General features: G+C 50.7%; 1 protein-coding gene across 1 annotated transcript in view; it reads right to left on the reverse strand.

Moving 5' to 3' along the window:
* SPSB1 (splA/ryanodine receptor domain and SOCS box containing 1) overlaps nucleotides 1-11,967 on the reverse strand; it is a 39,388-nt gene extending 27,421 nt beyond the window's left edge. Inside the window, exon 1 of the mRNA XM_066982103.1 lies at nucleotides 11,812-11,967. The gene's annotated coding sequence lies outside the window, so the exon portion shown is untranslated. The remainder of the gene's footprint in view (nucleotides 1-11,811) is intronic.
* Between the last annotated feature and the right edge of the window lie 2,246 nt (nucleotides 11,968-14,213).

A 14,213-nucleotide genomic window follows, 5' to 3' on the forward strand; every position in this document is an offset into this window, starting at 1 on the left:
GCAATTAGCAGCCATGACAACTCTTACAGTATCAGTTTCACAAAAGATACCGTAAAGAAAGTTCATGTAAAGGGAGTGTAATCTCCTCCTTCAGGCAGGAAGCAGCTACCCTGTTTTCATGGCCAAGCAACAACCCTGAGAAGATTCTGCCCACCACTGAGCTCAATTCCAGATATTAAAGCCATGCATCAAGCCTCGCTCTTCCTGCGGTTTAGGTACAAACATGAAGGTTTTTAAAGGTATTCTGCCCTCTGCAAAGGGAAGGGCAGAATTTGGGGAAGAAGGGGAAGTTTTCCACAAAGCCCATCTCAGAAGCACAGACTGGACTTGCTCATTCCACAGGGAGAAGTCTTGCAAAGCTGACTGATGGGCATGTTACAGGTTTTGTTTAGCTAGATGCTAAGACCATCTACTGCTAAGAAGGTAGCTACTAGCGCATTGACATTTAAGGAAAGTTCCCTAACACCCCAAGCACCTCTGTGCTTCTTCCTAATCTAAAGGAAAGACCTTTACAATCTCCTCCAGGGAAGGACAGAGGTGGCCACTCTTCAGCATCTGAGGTCTGGTCAGGTGGGACGCTAAGACAGTATTTATCCTTTCTGTTCCCAGCTTCCAAGCACCCTGACCCCACCGCAGAAGCCTGAGTAAGCAGCCTGAAGATCACACATGTTCACCATCTCTTCCTTCCCTCCCTAGGGCTTCTCAGCAGACTAAACTGTGGATTTCCTCTCAAAAACAGAAATTCCAGTACCTGTAATTAAGCTAGCTTTCTGCTCGGACTATTCCAGACATGGCTGTCTGAGCCCTTTCCATTAAGGTTAACCATTCAAAAAAAGCCTCTCCAGTGCCAGAGATAGGAAACAGCACAGGAGCCGGTGATGGGGCAGGTTGATTAGATGTAAGCACGCCTGAGTTGTCTTATCTGGGCATTAAACAGCTGCCAGAACTTTTATAGTTCAAAGGCAACACAAAAGCCCGCACAGTCAACCTATCCTTCCAACATACCAAAGTCATCATAGGTCCTCATAAATCAGCATGCCTTCTAAATAAGTGTTTAATATAAACATTTGTACAGTCACTTAATTCCTGGTGAACCGAACTATTTGATGTGGGCCACAGAAAGCTCCCATGACATCAATGGAAAGTTTCCAATTAGGAAACCAAGTTTGAAGCACATTAAAAGAGCTTAAGAAGTATATATAGAGAGGAAGAAACCTTACAGGAACAATCAAGAGATCTGTTCTCAAGATGCGGCATACCTAGGAACAAGCAGAAATGAAAAGCTGCCTTGCATTTTCAGAGTTCAGCAAGTAAGAACTCCAGAGACGAGCAGTTGTGTTAGCTGCTAGATCCCTTCAACATCTAAGCTTGTCTTTTGGCAGAGGCCGACCAGCCCTAGCAAGCACGTTCACCTGTTTTTCAGCTGCCACGGAAGTCCTTGCTCCTTTTAAGGAGCCTGGACGGCTCCTACAGCTTCGCCTTGATCTGCTGTGCACAAGCACCAATTTAAGAGTAATAAGGTGGCCACTGCCACCCACTGTTCAGTGCACCACAGCCACCCAAACATGGAATAAATGCATGCTCTCTAGGATATCCAATGCTTAGAAATTCAACTGCAGCCACCACGCCCAGCACTTTGCCTTAAAAGCCTCCCACCACGCCAAGCTCACCTTGCAGCTTCATTTCTACAATCGGTTTGTTACACTCACCACCACTTCCTATGCTCAGCGAGAACACGAGCTGACTTCACCTTCCAGCCACCCCCTGCAGATGACCCCACTGCTCTGGTGATACCGTCCTACAGCTGGAAATAGCTGGCTACAGAAACCCCAGCTAAATGCACGCGGGCATGTACGAATTAGACCGCCCAGCTGCTCTGTCAGGCTTGCAGACAAACAGGGCAACATTCAGCCACCTGCAAAGCCACCTCTTTCACCACTGCCACCTGCTGGGCCGCTTGCTTTGTCCACTCGGGGACAATGACAGCTTCCACTCGATGCCCATTCAGCAGCACAGCCGTGGGTCAGACGGGATTTCCAGGACCAGCTTGCTTTGTGGGTGGCTGAGAGATGTCGAAACGAGATTAACACGGTATGGAAAGCTTCATTAGCACAAAGGCTGTGTCAGTAAAGCCAGTGGTGGGCCTCCTGCTGTGCTGTTTTGACACCTTGGCATGAGGAGCCCCACGAGGCCAAGAGCTCTTTCAAGAGCGGTCCGAACCAGGGACTGGCTGTTGTTTTTTTTTGGTGAAGGTCTGAAGAGAGCCTAATGCCGGTAACGTTTGGAGCAATGCACTCATACATGTACTGGGGTACGAAACTATCCTTCCTGCACACCTTAATGACTGTTAGATTGACAGCAATTCTCCTACCTCAAACACACAGGGGGTATTTGCCATCTGTCTTAATAGATGGTCTACAGCACATCCAGTGCCCCCTGAGGTCTCACCTGCATCAAGAAGCCTCTTCCCACTCCCACTTAAAACTAAGAGCCCTTCAATTCTGTTTCTTCCCAGCAACAGCGAAACCATTGCCAGTCATCCTGCTCCCATTTCGCAGAAGAGTGCTGTAGCACTTATCCCACAAAAACACAGTTCAGCTGAGCTTAAGCCATGCACTCCGCTCTTGTGTGTTCCTTGACGCATACCAGAAGCCACGCCACCCCCCTGGCACAGAGCCCAAACCTGTTTCTACCTGCTAGGTTTAGTCGAGGGGCACTGCATGTGTCCCACCTGTCAACAGAAGTCCTGTTTACCCCCACTGGTAGCGTGCTGCCATACGACAGTGCCCACAGCAGCAAGCTGAGCTCTTCTACCCAGAGCCATCTGGCTGGGAAGGCAACACTGGATACTGACAACTGCATCCCTACAGCAAAGGGCAAAGGCTGAAGGCACATCACAAGTCACCACTAAATCAATCAAGAGCAGAAACCCCTTCTAGAAAGCACCACCAAGCAACTACACAAGTACACCTAGCAGCGAAATTCTCTTCCGAGACCAACAACCTTGCTAACCCTGCAGATTCACTCCAACTCCTTGCAGGTAAACATCTGGGCCTCTCTGCCACCCAGGAGAGGCACAGCACGCTTGGCAAGCCTCCCCCCGTGGAGCAGCGCTGCCCTGGCTGTGGAACAAGCACGAGGGGAGTTGCACAACCGCAGCCTGCTTGCAGATGTGGGTTACGGCCCCTTCCAGGCTCACTCTAGTCAGGTGTCCCCTCCCATTTAACGTGTTGACACAGAGCTGTGCCTCTTGCAGATCCAGTTCAGGGTCCACAAGCTGGGCACCAGCCCGATTACTCAGCTATCAGGCCTGGAGTTTTGATGTGATTCATGCCAGAAGTGCAGATCCAGGCCTGTGTGGGCACATAAGACCTGCTCCTCCACAAGTCTCTCCGGAAGGCAACATCTTTCATCTTCTGATCCCCAGGGGACCAGAAGCACGTGAGGAACCCCAGTACCTCAGTAAGACCGGAGAGATTCGGCTGTGGAAGCATGCAGAATCAACCTTCCAGGGGAGCTCCGTTCCTCCGACATCTGCTTCTTGCAAACAGGTCAGGAAGTCTAACTATTTCGCAGCACGCTGGTCCTTGAGTGTATCTTGAAGCTGATAAACCGAGGCACATACGAAGAACACAGCGTCTCCAGATTCCAGGATGATCGTCGGCCACTGAAGTACGCTCATATTAATAAACATAGGATACAAACTTTGTCCCTTTTTTCTCCCAAATGCCAACATACAGCAAGTCAAGCCCACAGCCTGGACAACCAGTAGCACACCACGTTGTTGCTCTGCCTCTGCTCCCCTGGCTTTTCACCGTTCCCCACGCTCGCAGCCACTACCCAGCAGATTAACAGCCCCTTTTTAACTCGTACAAATGCAAGCAGCAGCTGAACATTGGCAAGACAGCGTGCCACATACCTAACCTTACAGCAATATCCTGCCGGAATCAGTGCCATGTGTGCAGCCCTTCTGCCCTTTTCCTCCTCGGCTGCAAGCTAAGCTATGCTAGCAAGATCTAAGAGATGCATGTGCCTGAATCAATCCCAGAGCCAAGTCTGAGGCTGAAACCACTTATAAATGTCTGTCTGATCCTTGTTGCAAGAGGGACACGGCACTCCAAGAAAGCTGCTATGTAGTAGGGAGGAAAGCAACGCGCTGGCTCACAGAAAAGAAACATTCATTAGGTTGATTCACTCCCACCCCCCAGCTCCATTTTGTTCCAGCTGGAAGTGCACAACACGCCGCGTGGAAAACCCCAGCCCATTGAGACTGCGTGGGACATAGGAGAGGAAGCCAAGCCCTCAAGTCATGACCACGGAGCTGTGACAGCAAGCTGTCGGTAAGAGCAGCACACATCAACCTGCGGCAGCTCCTGCCCACCGTGTAACCCCAGAACAGACAGCTATACTCCGTGCCCGTACAAACGAGCCTTACATTGATAAGCCAGGTGCTTTCTGTATTCATACAGACCCCAAATCTCCTTCCAGCTGAAATGCCAGCAGGTTTGCTCTAGGAACTGCCATACAGAGCTGGTGCATCAGTGCTAACTGTCGAAGTTCAGCTTAAGTTACAGGGAATTATTGACACGGGCACCACCCGAAACTTCAAGTCCCAAACGCACCAGTGCCCTGGCATTGAAATGGAACAAGGCAATCCCTCCCTTGTCACCCAGGTTCAATAAGATGACATGTTTGGTCTTTAAATAGCTATGGAAAATTGGCCATCAAAGACAGCCCCAGGCAGAACTGCTGACAACACAGCACCAGCCCCTCCGTACCACATACCCGGCGTCTGGATTCCTCTACGGACCAAGACTGGAAGCATTTCAGGGGTTATCATTGCCTTCACTAAGAAGCTTTGCTTGCTTCCCTGCAGCACAGCTCACCAGGCTACATCCCTACCAACCCGGGGCTCCCGAAGCCCAACACGACGATGAATTAGGGTGTCTAGGAAAGAACTGCGCTTGGGCAAACTCCAGGACTTCCTTCAAGCCTCAGGACACCATAGCTGGAATCCAGGCATTTTTCACATCCCTGCTTAATGTAGAGTTTAACTTCCAACAGGCCATTCAAACCAGAAGTTATCCACAGCGAAGTTGCCAAAAGCTTAAACTAAGGATTTCTAAACATCTGAGACCAATGTAGCCTGTTCATGTAGAGAACAGCTTGGCCTTAGCCCTTGCTTGCTTTTCTTGGCTGCTTACCATCAGTGGCTCACGTTCTTTAGAACTAAGTTGTTTCTGTAGTTTTTGTGCAACCGAGTGCCTTTGTACATTTATGGTGTCAAGGCCCCATCCGGGATCTCCTCAGGACAGATTCCTGACATGATAACATACCAGCTATCCAAAGAAAGCAGCTTGAAACTAACATCTACACAGCTGCTCCAACTTACAAGCTTCATCAAATTCCCCTCCCAGGCTAAAAGAAAAAAGCCCATGTTTGGTAACCCCATATTCAGACATTACCACCTTCCGCCCCCAAGCTCTCATGTCAAGAGTTGTTGCTCTCACTTTGAAATCAGGCAGATGTTTGTGTGTTTTCCTTTCTGTAAGAGTAAAAAGCTTCCAGCTCCCAGGGGAAGTTTTGCAGGTTAAGAGCTTTAGCGTTGTACACTAGTAGCACTGCTCTGGTTCGAAGTCTGTCTTCACATTTCCTAGCAGAGAAAAGCCAGCGGAGCCAGAAGTAGACAAGCATTAGTGAAAAAGACTCCAGGGTTAAGGATAGGTAAGGCAAGGACAGGTGACTGTTGCTAGTAAGGTCAGATGTTCATCCAAAAATCTTCCTTAAAGCCGAAGTTCAACCCTGCTTAAACACAACACAGAAAAACAGAAGGGAGGCAAGGCCCCGTCACCAGGGGATGAACAGAAAGCCTGCAGCACGCGAAGCACCCTGCTCCCAGCTGGGGCACTTCTGCACTGTGGATAAGGAAGACATTTCCCACCTTCCCCACCCCAGCACCGTAAATCCACCCAATACCAACCGCTTGCATAAGCCACGGGGCAGAAACCATTAAACAAAACCTGGTATTAGCATCCATCCCTGCCAAAGGTAATCATGTAAGAAAAACGTTACTTTTTCTCCCTTTCTAAAGAACCCTCAAGCCGAACATTCAGTGACTGAAGCAAGGCCACACATCAAGCCAGATGTATAGAAAGGATTAGCCCACAGCTGTCCCTGGCTCGCAGCCCTGCGCTCATCCCTCTAAACCACACTCCCTGGGGCACCCGTAACCCTGTCAGACTGCTACGAGCACCAGCTGGAAAGCTCTGGATCCCAGGCAGGGCAGCACACAACTGAGGACCATCCCCAGCAGTCATGGAACAGCACCAAGACCCATCTCACCAGCCTGCAGCTGCTCGTACCAGCGGTCCATGCCCAGAGCACAAACAACGAACAGGCTAAGAAACCGCTCCTCTCTCCATCCTCTGCCCAAAGAAGGGGCATCTGCAAAGGCTGCCCGTACTAGGACAGTTTTACTCAGGCACAACTCGAGAGCAGGACGTTATCCAGCTCAGCTGATGTCCTGCAGGATCCTTGTTCACCCCCCAAGGGGGGTGGACACCACGACAGCATCCAGCTCACACCACATCTACCTTATCAGGGAGAGTCTGCCTGCATTTCCATCCCTGAAACGCTACACAAGGAGCTGAGGCAGCTTGTGTCACCCACAGCTGCCAGAGAGTAGCTCCCATACCCAATTAAGGCCCAGAATTAAAATTTAAACCACAGTCTCAGTATAAAAAACATGCCTCAGCCACATGCTCTTTCCAGATGGGCAGCTCCGGAGCACCAGTCACTCCTGAGCCTCTCCGGGATCAAAGCTCTGCCCGCTTCCAGAGCTCAGAGCAGGTTTGTTTCAAGCTCCCGCTGCAGCCTTGTTTCGGGGGGATGGGGACGGATTGTTTAGCGACTAGCTAAGAAGCCAGGACTCAGAGTCGCTGGCTTTTAAATCCCTAATAATGGGATGCATCTGCAACAGATGCTTTGGTTGACATGAAGACGCCTTCGCATTTTAAGAAGGAAAAGCGGCATCCAGCTGGACTGACTGCAAGGGAGGGAAGTCAGGCCTTGCCTGTAAGGCACACAGGGATTTGTTGGCACTTCAGCACTCGGTCAGTTATTCCAATCACTGACCAGCAGCAAGGTTTCTCTGCCACCAAGGATATCAATGCCTTAAACTAAGCCAGGAAAGAATTGCCAAGCAAACGCCTCACCAACACATGCATCAGTGTTTACTACAGCACTGCAAGTTTGTCAGGAAAGACAACCTGGACAGAGCAAGGTCAGTGAAACAGCGAGACTGACAGCCACCCATCCGCTCGCTCTCAAGCATCTTCCCTGAGACATTTATGCGAAGCTGTTTCTGCAGAGACACAGCAGAAGCTCAGTGCTGCAGCCTGTCCTTTGCGGGGAGGGCAGGACCAGAGCAGGTAACACTGCTCTGATAACCTCCCAGCTATGAGGCCAGCAAAAGCAGCAGCAGACATGCAAGAACATGGGATGAGTTCCCCCCATGGTACGCACCAAGCCAGACATCCTGCTTTCCAGCAGCACGTGTGCAGCCTTCAGACAGCTTGGTTTACACTCCTCCCAGGTGCAAAGCCATGTGTATATAACGAGGCTACATCTCCATCACACATCACTGCAAGCATCCCTGAGTTTCCCCTTGTTCTACTGAGCTAGAAGGGTTTTCGCCGGGTGACTGGCCCCGTTTCCAGAAGCCCCACTCCATACAGACCTGCAGGCAAGAGCAGAGTCTAGACAATGGAGGGGATTTTTCCTAGCAGTAAGAAGGGAAACCTTAGCCTTTAATAAGATGTTAGATCAACTCTGAACTAGCTCAGAAGCCATATCACTAACCGTGTGTCTTTTCACAGCTGAGGTACTTTATCCACTTCAAACGTGGTTCTGTGAAGCTCAGAAACAGCAGACACAGATGGTTCATACCCATATCCCCAGACCAACAAGAAGGGAAGAGTTATACTGTACCCAGGGAAGTAAGCAAGAACCCTTAGCTGGATTTCTCTCATCTTTTTTTAAAGCTATTCCCAACCCTCAATCCCACCCAAAACACAGCACTTGTGTACCAAGAGTTCAAATAAATCAACAGCACGCTGAGCAGACAGCACAAACCCATCCGAGCCAGGCACTTCTCACACTTCTCTAAGCAAAGTCTTGCAGTTGCCAAAGTGGAAGTTAGAAGAGCTCTGAAACTATCAGCTGCAGCCTGGGCAAAGCAGCCAGCATCTCCCCTGTCACTGGACATGTGTGCAAGTTTTAGTTCTGCAAAAAGTCTTTAAAAAGGTCTTTAAAAAACGTTTAGATGTAGCCCTTAGTGATATGGTTTAGTGGAGGACTTGTTAGTGTTAGGACAGAGGTTGGACTAGATGATCTTGGAGGTCTCTTCCAACCTAGACGATTCTGTGATTCTGTGAAAAAGATCTGCAAGCCATTACGATCTCATGTTTGAGAATCCATACGGACAAGGACTAAGTTCAGTGGGTGACTGAACAAGATCAGACTCCGCTTGATTTAGAGTTGATCCACACCCCCTTTGATCCCCTAGTCTAAGAAAAAGGCGTGCCTAGTCCGACACGCACAGCTGTCAATAACCTGAACAGCTTGAGTCAGAGGTAATTTCAGATGTCTCAATATCTGTGCTTGTTTTTAAAGCTTTTTCTTGGATGCTGCAGCAATACCAAGCAGTTCTGTTGCCTCCCAAATGTTACAACACTTTTTCCCCTGAGCCACAATAAACAGTCCACAGCACTAGACAGGTATGTGCATTTACTAAACAGAAAGTCAATAGCTCCCAGCCTGGGAGTGCCGAGAACAAATCAACAAGCTCAACTGCTGAAAGCCACCCTTTACCCATAAGCCAGAAACAGGTGTTCTTTTTTGGCCCAGCACAGCACTACGACAGACTGAAGCTCTGAAGATCACTGCTGCACCTCTCATCTAGACTTGACAGGACTTCACTTTATGTTCTTAAAAAAAAAAGCAAGCCCCCAAGCTTCCTGTCCTGTTTTGAGCTTTAATACAATATACTTAAGTTTTACAGCTCACTAATTCCCTCACAAGGGCATCCCCTGGGAGGGAAATTCACAAGAGCAAATTTCCTTCAGTCTCCTATCCTACTCAGCTGCCCAACAAGAGTGCTGGATAACCCTACCTCACCCAGAAGTATGATCGGGGGAAGAAAGTTTCCTGATCAACCCAGCAGGCTGACTTACTGTAGCTCAGGAGCTCCTAAACCTACAAGGTTCAAGTGGTGCAGAGCTGCTAGTGAATCTATGCCTCTTCCCCTTTTCTTTTTTAAAAAAAGGTGACGCTGCTTTAGTAGTCCATGAGGAAACCCTGTTAACTGTGGTCTCCCCAGCCTGTACCCGTGAGCTTGGAAACCAGGACTTTGAAGCTAGGCTTTCCTCAGACTTGCACTTCACCAAGTGTTTGGCCATCTCCTGTAACACATACCCCATCTCTGCCAAGGACAACTGCACTCCCCTCCCCTCCACCCCAGCAGTTATTTATTGAAACAGAGGCAGCTGTAGCAATTACTCACATGGAAGAGTAACTCAAGGGAAGATCTTTGCTGCTCAGAGCTGTGTAGTGACTGGAAGTGAGTCAACACCTTGACATCAACCCAGTCGATGGTGACCACCAGCAAAGCATCCAGCGACCACAGTTTGGTAACCTTGGTTCTCAGACACTTACTCACTTTTATTCTGCAGGCATTACACAGCTTTGCCTGGAAGCAACTGATGTCTAACTCCTATCTTGTACGAGCAGATGAGTTTGCTAGCTCGTGTCACATGCCTGCAAACGCAGAGGAGGAGGGCAGCAGGTTTCACAGCTAGCCACATATACCAGCCTTCAGCACGGTCAAGGTTCAGACAACTCATACCACAACAGGCCTCGTTAGTATAATTCACTCAGGTCTATAAGATGTTTCTTTACTGCTATAATGCTACCATCACTCTACTAGTTAACAGAAGCCTCCCTGCATAGGACAGCAAGATAAGCTGTGCCAGTGGAGCATCACTGTACATCCCAGCTGATGTCATCTCATTGATGCTCCCTGCCAACACCAGTTAATCCTCACTCCCCTTGTCAGCACAAGCCCTGACTCCAGACTGAGTCAGAACATGTACATTTCCGCCCAAAACTGTAAGTACAACCTCACACTGGTGTATCAGAGCCAGCCAGTCTGTACTGGCTATCAGGTGCCAGTTCCAGTGTATTCAGTGGCACCAGCCACAAAATCTGACAGAGACAGACCTCAGCCACAGGGCATGCTCTCTTCCACATCTTACGATCTTCAGAAACACTGAAACGTGAAGACTAACCATCAGCAGTCTGCACTCAAATCACAAAGATTGGCATAGCATGCAGACTGGCTCACTATCTACAGATTTATAATTCAGGTGACTTCATGAATTTAATTATCCCTCACAAGAGGGACTCGAGGAGACAAGCAGCCCTTGCAGACTGCTTTCACTTTGAGGAAAGGAAATATAGGAGGCCAGGACGAGACAAGAGAGCAGCAAGCAGAGCACATTTTCCACATCCCGGACCCAGCTGCAGCGATCCGACTCCACACAGACACCGCACATCTCAGCTAGCCAGTTCCTGGAACACAAAACCACATCTCTAACGTAAGTTTACAAACAAACTTCAGTCACATTATAGTGCGATTCAGTAACCTCCCCAGCCGGAGAGCGGCTGCGAAAGCCTGCTGCTGATGTACTGCAACAACACAATGCCCCCCAGAGGACTGCTCAAGCTCATCCCTTGTCTTCAGCAAAACTAAGGGCGGGGGGGGGGGGGGGGGAGAATAAACTACAGCTTTACGAAACCATCATCACAACGCCCCAGAGCCATGACAGGGCCGGAGGCCAGGCACACTGACGGAGCAGGGAGGAGACGGGCGCACCAGCAGCCGGTTGGCCGGGGAGGGCTCCTCCAGAAGCCAGTGAAGTGCCTCTCAGCGCTGCCATTCACTTGGTAAACAGTAGCACAGCCCCACCACGCTCCCAGTAGCTTCCCTATCAACTCACCACAGAAATTGCCTTCTTCCTAGGCTGAGATAGGTACTTTGACCCCATCCAGGTCTCTTGCTGAGGAAAGATTGCTTCTGGGACAAAAGGGTCATAAACTCTTCCTGCATCACTATCAGGAAAAGAAAAGCTAATCTATCTCCAAGGCAGCAACTTCCATCTTTATAATCATTTTGTAAACTTCCTTATCTTGAGCAATGGCTCACTTCATAGATTTCTGCCCAGGCATGGCCACCGCCGCTCACCAGCCGCGCTGACTGCCCACGTCCATCCTGCAGCAGCGGGAGCAGACGGCGTGCTTCTGTTGTTCTTCGAGCAACGCTAGGCACTTCGGATGGAGGATTACACAGGCTCCTATCACACTGGCACGGGTTTATGTAGGAAAAAGGCCGATATCCATTAGGCCCGTGCTCCAGAGACCACCAAAGCAGCACCGCAACCACCGAGCAAACAACCCGACCTCCTTACCGAGCTGAGCCTCGCTCACCACCTCCACCCCCGGCTGCACCTCCGGGTCACAAAGCCGGGCTTGAGCCCAGCGCTTGCTCTTTTTTTTTTTTTTAATTCTTATTTTATCTTTCGGGAAGCTGGCACCGGTTCCACGCAGCCCGCGCTGGCCGGGGAGCAGCGCCCCGCTGCAAGGGATGGGAAGGGGAAGGAGGGGAAGGAAGCGGGGGAGAGGCCTCGGCAGCCCGGTGGCCGCCACCCCCAGGGAAGAAACACCCCCCCCCCCCCCGCCGTCGCCGGCTCCTACCGTCCGCAGGCCGCCCCATGGCAGCGGCCGCGCCGGGTCCCGCCGGAGCCTGCTCCCGGGGCCGCGCCGCGCAGCGCCCGTGGCTGGGCGGGCTGCGGGCAGGCTGCAGCCGCGGCTCCTCCCGCCGTCACATGGCACAAATAACGCCCGCAGCCCGCCCCGATCCGCCCCGAGACCGCCCCGGCCCCGGGACCGGCCCCCGGGGTCCGCTTGGGCCCGGCCCCGGGCCTGGCCCCGGCCGGCTGCGGGCCCGTGAGGAGCCCCCGGGCCTGGGCGCGGCGAGGCGGCGGCCTCTCGGCGGGCAGGAGGGGGACCGGCGGCTCTCTGAGGGGGGTTCGGCCCTCGGTTGACGCCGAGCTGTAATATTTGCATGGCAAAGGCTTCGGGCAACGCGTGTCTGCTGTGTTTTTTTTTTTTTTAAAAAAACTGATCGATTTGTTTACAGAAGTAAATCAAGGAAGTACAACCCCGTTGGGTCTCTTCGCAACGCACAACTCCGTTCGTCGGAGACTTTGTGCACAAAGCGAGTTTGGGGACAAATTTGAGTCAGCGATGTCCCTTTGAGATGATTCATTTTCGGTATTCCCAGACAAAAAGAGTGTGTAGCAATACAGCTGGCAGCTACACGCTGGTGACTCGGTGCAAATTAGGCGAGAGCTCCAGGGACCACCCGAGAGCTGCAGGAAGCGGCGAGAATGATTTGGGGGGCGGCATTGTGGCATCCGAGCCGGGACACACCGAGTGCCCCTGCCAGTGACCGAGGTTATTGTCTGGGGGATTGGACATGAACAACGGGCCTTGGCCACTTCTCATCACTAGTGGTCTTGGGGCACACCTGAAAAAGGGAGCGGGGTTCATTTGTGCGTCCTCATTTGTATGTCCCTGCTTCCAGAGGGCTTTGCTTTCATCTCTGCTGGAGCTCCGCTGCAGCACAGGGCCTTAATTCAAGGTTTAACTGTAAATGTGCAAGTGTGTCCTCCCTACCTACCTTCTAATTAGGATAATGAGCCACTCTTCCCCTTGCAGTGCTCCTTCTTAGGGGCTGCAGGAGGCGAGCAGTGAGGAAGGCGATTCCCAGGTGTACAGAGGTGCTGGATCTCTGCGGAGGCTGCAGGCTTTTTGCCACAACTCGGGGGCCATGCATCGATGCACAACTTGCAACATAACAGCAGTGCTTACAAGGAAGAGATCGAGTAGCTGCAGATGGGTGGAGATGAAATTGCATGGCCCCAGGGACTGTATGCTCCCCACTGCTAGCTTCCTTCTTCAGCAAGGTGCTCACAGCAGGGCATTCAGTGACCTATACTGGCGTCGGGAACGGTGCTGAACCCACCGAACTGTCAGGAGAAATAAGGCTGCATCTTCCCTAGGACCTTGCAATGCCAAGGCCGAGGTGTGGTAACTCGTTGAACAACCCCCTCCTCACACCTTTCTGGCCATGCAGTCAAAAACACCCCTGCCGTTGCAAGGCAATAATCCCGTTGTGCTCCATGGGGCAATGCACGCAGGGGAAGTAGTTCATGTGTGCATTCGTGTCATTGCAGGATGGAGGCACTAATTTGTTAAGCATATTTTGAACTCCTTGGGGAATTGTCGCTCTGTGCCAGCTATTGTGGTTCATTAAATAACACATTCACATTGCATTAAATTTATTACTCCAGCTGACCAGAAACACCAGGGAGCTGGTAGATACAGCACAAATAGGTCCTTTCACACCCTGCAAGATAGAAATAGGAGAAGTTTCCTGGTAAACAGATAGGTGTTTGAGTAGCTTTTTCAAAACTGTTTTGCTTTGACGTATACCTGCTGCCATTTCAGTCAATTTTCTCCAATAAATTCAGCAGAAGTTACTGAGCAATGGTCCCCCAAGTGTATTGTGCAAATCTCCCCCTTTTCCTGCAGGTTACTGTCCTGATCTCTGGCAGTTGGGCCTGTACTCACCGCAGACCCTGTAAGTATTTTTTGGAGCGTGCGGAGGAAGGATTTTGACGCTGCAAACTGGCTCCGGTGGTTTCTGTGGGCACACCTGCAGCTTTCTTTGTACATCCATCCCCGTCTGTGGAGAGTTTTCCCAGTTATCACCACTGTTTAGAAGTCTCTCCTATCTCCCCTGGCTGTGCCAAAAATGTTAGAGGAATGTATCGCCTAGGCATAAAATGGAGAGCAAGACAAACTGGAGTGTTGTCTAGGGAAACTCCAAAGCTCCTCAGAATCAGAGCTCTGTGGGCCAGATTCTCCCCTAAGGTAAATCAATCTACTACACCTACTAAAGTACACCTACTTTGAAGGCTTTGTTTCCTTACTGCCAAGGTGGGAGGCTGCTGTAACGTGAGAACCTGACTGGTGGAAGTGGGGCAAAGGCTAAGGTGGATTCGTCATCTAGGAAGGCAGTTGCTAATTAG

Source organism: Anser cygnoides, chromosome 23 (assembly GCF_040182565.1).
Source record: "Anser cygnoides isolate HZ-2024a breed goose chromosome 23, Taihu_goose_T2T_genome, whole genome shotgun sequence".
NCBI lineage: Eukaryota > Metazoa > Chordata > Aves > Anseriformes > Anatidae > Anser > Anser cygnoides.